The sequence below is a fragment of the Eriocheir sinensis genome, unplaced genomic scaffold, assembly GCF_024679095.1.
Source record: "Eriocheir sinensis breed Jianghai 21 unplaced genomic scaffold, ASM2467909v1 Scaffold434, whole genome shotgun sequence".
Taxonomy (NCBI): domain Eukaryota; kingdom Metazoa; phylum Arthropoda; class Malacostraca; order Decapoda; family Varunidae; genus Eriocheir; species Eriocheir sinensis.
Genome location: NW_026111759.1, coordinates 145,001 through 151,303, shown reverse-complemented (window position 1 = coordinate 151,303; position 6,303 = coordinate 145,001).

Genomic DNA, 6,303 nt, shown 5'->3' with positions numbered 1-6,303 from the left:
CTTTCTGTTCATCTTTCTATGTCCAATGTGAGAGAAAAAAGCTCTTTAACTGTATGTCAGGCGCATCATCACATAGCCACATAATTAGTCGCTCCTTCCTTCCCTTCTCTTCTTCTATCTCCTTCCTTCCTTCCTTCCTTCCCTTCTCCATTCACACATCTCTCCGTCCTCCATCACTTCTTCCCTCAAGACGTCTTCCTCCTTTGCAATCCTTTCTCTTCTATCTTTTTGCTTTCCTTCCTCCTTCTTTCTTCCCTCCAGCCTCTTCTACCCATCATCCCACATCTCTCCGTCCCTCCGTCATTCCTTCCCTCAAGACGTCTCCCTCCTTTGCAATCCTTTCTCTTTATCTTCTTGCTTCCCACTCTCCTTCTTTCTTCCTTTCAGCGCTTCATCCCGTCATCTCACATCTCTCCTCACCTCCATCACCCCTTCGATCAAGACTTCTCCCTCCTCACTCACTCAATCCTTTCTCTTCTCCCAGCTTCCCACCAGGTACCGCAAAACCACATCTCTCCCCCACATCTCCCCACCTATTTAATCACCCTTCCCTCCTTTTTCATTCTCCCACCTTCTCTCCCTTTCTCCCTTCGTCTCCACAGCCTCTCCCTTTACCACCCAATCACCCCTTTTGTGTCTACCTCCCCATCTTTCTCCACCTTTCTCCCTCCCTTTCCATTTTCTTCACCACTGCATCATCCCTCCACTTCCCTCCTTCAATGTCATCTTCGTCTCCACCATCTTCCTTCCCTCTCCCTCTCCACCTCTCTCCCCGTCACCTCTTTCGTTTCTCCCTCCCTCCCTTCCTTCTTTCTTCAGTACTGTAACATCCCTCCACTTCCCTCCTTTAATTTCCTCTTCGTTTCCTTCCCTTCTCCCTTTTCCCCCCGTCACTCTTTCGTTTCTCCCTCCTCCATCTTTGTCCATCTCCCTCCCTCCCTTCCTTCTTTCTTCAATACTGTATAATCCCTCCACTTCTCTCCTTAATCTCCTCATCGCCTCCTTCATGTCCCTTCGTCCTTCCTTCAGGCTTCTCAATTACTGGATGATTACTGCCACGGGGTTACTTAAGTGTCTGGTTCAGGTAGCGCAGGTGAATACACATTATGATTAATCTCCCTTCATGCCTGTCTACCTGCGAACGTGTGAAGGTCATTATCACCCATCTGTTGACGGTACATGTGGGTGACCTGCGTACCTGTCTGTCTGTTGATGATTTCCAGTGTTTTCTTTTTACAGTGAAGGAAGAAGCTCAAGGGCAAAAATAGATAAAGAAACAAGGAAAGCCAGCTAATCACGGCTCCTGTAAAAAGAAAGCAGAGGTGAGTGGCCAAAAGTGAGGTCAGTTTCGGAGAGTTTTGGGGAGGTGTCTCGATATTCCCCTCGTGTTTGTGAAGTGCACAGGAAAGCGTTTATCCTTTGCCTCCTTTTCCCTCAGTTGAAACGTATTACTAAAAAGAGGAATTATATGTATGAAAAAAAAGGACCAAAACACCATTTCCAGACAGGTAAACAAACGCCTGTCTGCCAAATTATGTAGAGTCGAAGCAATTAGATACGAGGCGGCGACATAATAGTGCTCAATACGGCGCAATACGGCACTGCTTAATGAAATAGAAAACGATTCAATTCAGTGCAAAACAATAAGAGGACAACGCTGTTCTACGTAATATAAGAGTCAATAATGTGAGTGTACGACCAGGCAAAACACACACACACACACACACACACACACACACACACACTCACTCTCTCACTCTCACTCTCACTCTCTTCTCTCTCTCTCTCTCTCTCTCTCTCTCTCTCTCTCTCTCTCTCTCTCTCTCTCTCTCTCTCTCTCTCTCTCTCTCTCTCTCTCTCTCTCTCTCTCTCTCATTCACACCCACACACACACACCCACACACACACACACACACCCACATTCTCTCTCTCTCTCTCTCTCTCTCTCTCTCTCTCTCTCTCTCTCTCTCTCTCTCTCTCTCTCTCTCTCTCTCTCTCTCTCTCTCTCTCTCTCTCTCTCTCTCTCTCTCTCTCTCTCTCTCTCTCTCACACACATTTTCCATATGCATGTAACGAAGGAAGGGACGAAACAGTTTCCAGACAGATATTGCCACTAACTGAATGAGTAATGAGGGCTGTCTGTGGAGGTGCTAACAGTTATTGAAAAGATAAATACAACGGCCGGTGTGTCGCAGGTAGTAAGGGCGGATAAAGGGAGCAGGTAAACACAAAACCTGATCTAAGTGTTTTGTATTGCAACAGTCGTGGTAAAAAATGGTTGAAAAATAAAGGGAGGGCTTATGTAATTCTCTTTGTGTGTGTGTGTGTGTGTGTGTGTGTGTGTGTGTGTGTGTGTGTGATAGTGAGGTATATTTTTTGATAATGCCAGAACTTATTATAAAACGCGTCGAGGTGGTTAGGAAGTTTGTTACGCAGTATAATTTAGTCGCCGGTGTCGAGATTCTCATTCTTCAGCGTGTGTGCGTGAAGGATACATAATTATACTTTGGCTGGGAAAAGTTTAATGATGCTCTTTCACCGTTTTTATGCATAATTTTCACATCAAAACCAGAAAGCATAAGCGTACGCACTCACTCACTCACTCACTCACTCACTCGCTCACTCACTCACTCACTCACTCACACACACACACGCACACACACACACACACACACACACACACACTTGTGTAGACATAATACACACACGCAACACTCGTGGAAAGACAGGACAGTGAATCACGCGCACATACTCACACGTGCACACGGTCGCGAACGCCGTAAAAGGCACATCATTTACAACAGTGTCTCTTATCCTGGCCGTGATCACACCTGCCCGTCAGAGCCAGCCAGGTGTAATTGCCTCGTTAGAGTTGCCTAATTGGTCCGGGCAGGGAACTGGATGGGGTTACCGTGTGTGTGTGTGTGTGTGTGTGTGTGTGTCCGTCAGCAGATCGATGTGGTGGAAGTGAACGAAAGCATCGCCTCCACGCACCGACAGACACACATGAGTGATTTACCATTTCGGTCGGTGTTGCATAATGGAACGTCCGTTGTGGTGGTCGATGTACCTTTGATGGAGTGACTAGAGTCTATCGAATCTAACTTGAGCCCTGTGGCTTGGCCCGGGGAACCGCCCATTGTTTACACATCTAGGGATGACCTGCGCATGGCGATCTGTCTCACTGTTAGTCTGTACGTTATCTATTTATGGAATATATATATATATATATATATATATATATATATATATATATATATATATATATATATATATATATATATATATATATATATATATATATATATATATATATAATAATACGACTGCATGGTGTTATGAATGGCTTGAGATTTGAGGGAAAGACAACGACTCTGTAAACCTTCCATTTCACTTGGCAACGTGACTCAGGCGACGGCTGAGGAACCCTTGGCAACAGGCGCCAGGCCGCACCATTCACCCTTCTGCCACAACGGAAGACTCACGTAGATCTCACCCTCGCGTCCTTCACAGCCAAGCAAAATATATTATATATAATGTAGATAAGAGAGAGAGAGAGAGAGAGAGAGAGAGAGAGTGTGTGTGTGTGTGTGTAGCGAGCTCCTCTGAGAGTGATGGGGTGATGTGGCAACAGCGCGGCTCAGGAAAGCAGTGCCTAAAGCCTCAATTTAGATTCGATTAACTATAGTATATGTGCTGCGGTTCTGGTGGTGGTGATGGCGGTGGTGGTGTGGTGATGATAGGTGGGGTTAGTGGAGCTGCAGCCTTGCGAAATCAAGCAGAACTGAACTTTTTTATTTAATTCTGTATGTATTGCAATATTTGCAATATTTTTACTGCTCTGGGTGTATCAGTCTCGCCTTTGACGGAATTTATCAAAAACATTAAGAAGTCATGCACTTTGTGGTGCCCCGAGGGCTGCGACACCACTCGTGTCATCATCATCTTCACCGGCAATATTTTCCGATGACAACAGCGGTATCGACCGCTAAAACACAACACGGACTCCAACACATGATTGTCCCCACTGTTCATTTACCAACCTATACACAATTGTAATTGCCCATTAACGCACCCGCTTATCTCTCTAAGCCAAACACAATCAACCGCGGCTAAAACACGATCAACCGCGGAACAAAATGTTATGAAAACAAAGCTGCGTCACCGCGTGAATTAAGCATGTCGGTTAGGTAGATTATTGTATGAGCTCGGTGTGAGTTTGATGTATGACTCACACGCCTGACGTATTACCCTCGCGATGTCTGCCTATATAAGAAGCATTTTCTCCAGGCTTGACCTCAGATTAACCAGCACTCTGTTCGTTGCTGGACACTCAGTTGTCCTTCCCTAGACAACATGGGTAGAACATTCATCGTTGCTACTGTGAGTATGGAGTGAAGAATTACCATAGAGGAAAGCGTATCTAACATATCTATTGTGTTCTATTATCTTAGTTTTACTTAGGACTATATTTCTATGATACTTTATTGTGTGAGTTTTTACTCAATATTATACCAGTGTTAACGTCAGTAACCAATAGTGAAAGAAAACCTGAAGACTCATTGAGTCTAGTAAGCCAGTCGCTGGTTTAAACAATATTTTTACCCTCTGTAATATTAAGTAGTATTAAGGTAGAATAAAATACATATAAGAAAGGCGACACCGTTTCATCACCCCATTTACGAACTCCTTTAAATACTCCTAAAGTACTAGAATTTTAAGTCAAGTGTCACTAATACAAACAGTGTGTCGTCGCCCCTGTGTGACCCGGGATTGCGGGTTACAACAACTTCGACAACCCGCCCCCTCCAACACCAGGACGGCCAGGTGGTTGGGTCCGCTTCCAGCATATTACACTCCGCCCTCAAATGACTGCTGCATTTTGTTTGGGGTGGTCCAAGACCTTGGGTGGATGCCTGCCGCTATGAAAAGGGTGGGTAGGTCAATGGTGATGGCGTTAAAGACCAGAGGTTGATGGCGGAGCGTTACAATGGAAGCCGAAGCCAGTGTCCCCCAAAGAGATCAAACAATGGATGCTACGATTTCTGTCGAGATGCTTGACGCCATAATATTTTTGATAAATTCTGTCAAAGGCGAGACTGATACACCCAAATCAGGTTCTCACCAAACATTGCAATATAAACATTTTTTTTAAGATCAATGCTGCTTGATTTCGCAAGGCTTTCATGCAGAAAAGATTTTTAAAGAGAACTTTGCATCGGTCATTTATTTTCTCTCGTTTACCAATAAATAGAATAACGAGAATGATCAACTACATTTATATTAACAACAGTATCACTTATTGTATTGAAGTGTAATTCCTACGTGCCCCAGAGAAACACAGGTAATTTACGATAACTGAAAGAATAGTTCAAGCTTCGTAGGCCCTGTGACATGGTCGCTGGTGACACCTGCTAAGAATGAACATACCCCATTCGTAATTGATTCCCAGGATGAACGCTTGAAAACTGCGATCGGAAAGGACGAGTTAAAAAGAAAAGAAAAAAAAAAAAACCTAACTAACAGGCACTATTTTTACTGACGCTTTCAAGGAAAAATTAAGTAAAAAATATGACTGACCTGATGACTTCCGCCTCTGGGAAGGACGGGCAATATCGGAAGTGCGGACAATATTGCTGAAGCGATTACTGGACACGCGCCGCTGCCGGGGTGAGCGGGGCGGCGCTTACAGGTGAAGCAACGGCCCCTCCGCGACCCCGCTTGCTTCCTGAAACTGGCGCGGTGGGAGTCTGAGTGATGGGCGCCTCGTGCCGCCCCCCCCCGTCTCCTTACTTCTGCAGGAACGGGTCAGCGGCGACGGGAGGGGCGTGCTCTCGTTTATCGTAGAAAAGTGTATCGATGCTGTACTCCGCACTTTACGAGAAAAAAAAAAAATCAGATGAACAACGAACTCGAACCCCAGAACGACAAAACACAGGGACGTATATCATAGTATGGACGTTGAAGCGGAAGTGACTTTTGGTGTAGAGGAGCTTGTTCTCACCTCTTGTCTCTTTTGGCCGCTCTTTTCTATTTGCTTTTATTGGAGCAGCGGCTGAGCAAGCTTTTTCGTTTTTGGGGGGTTATACCCTTGAGTTGTCCACCATAGAAAAAAAAAAAACGTAGATTAGGAAGATACCAGAAAGTAAGAAACTGGAGCAGCGTTGGTGTAAGGTGCGCGGCACAGCAAAATTATCGAAAATGAAAAGAGAAAGTCTGACTAAATTATGCAATCTGGATCTCTCTCTCACACACACACACACACACACACACACACACACACACACACACACACACACACAC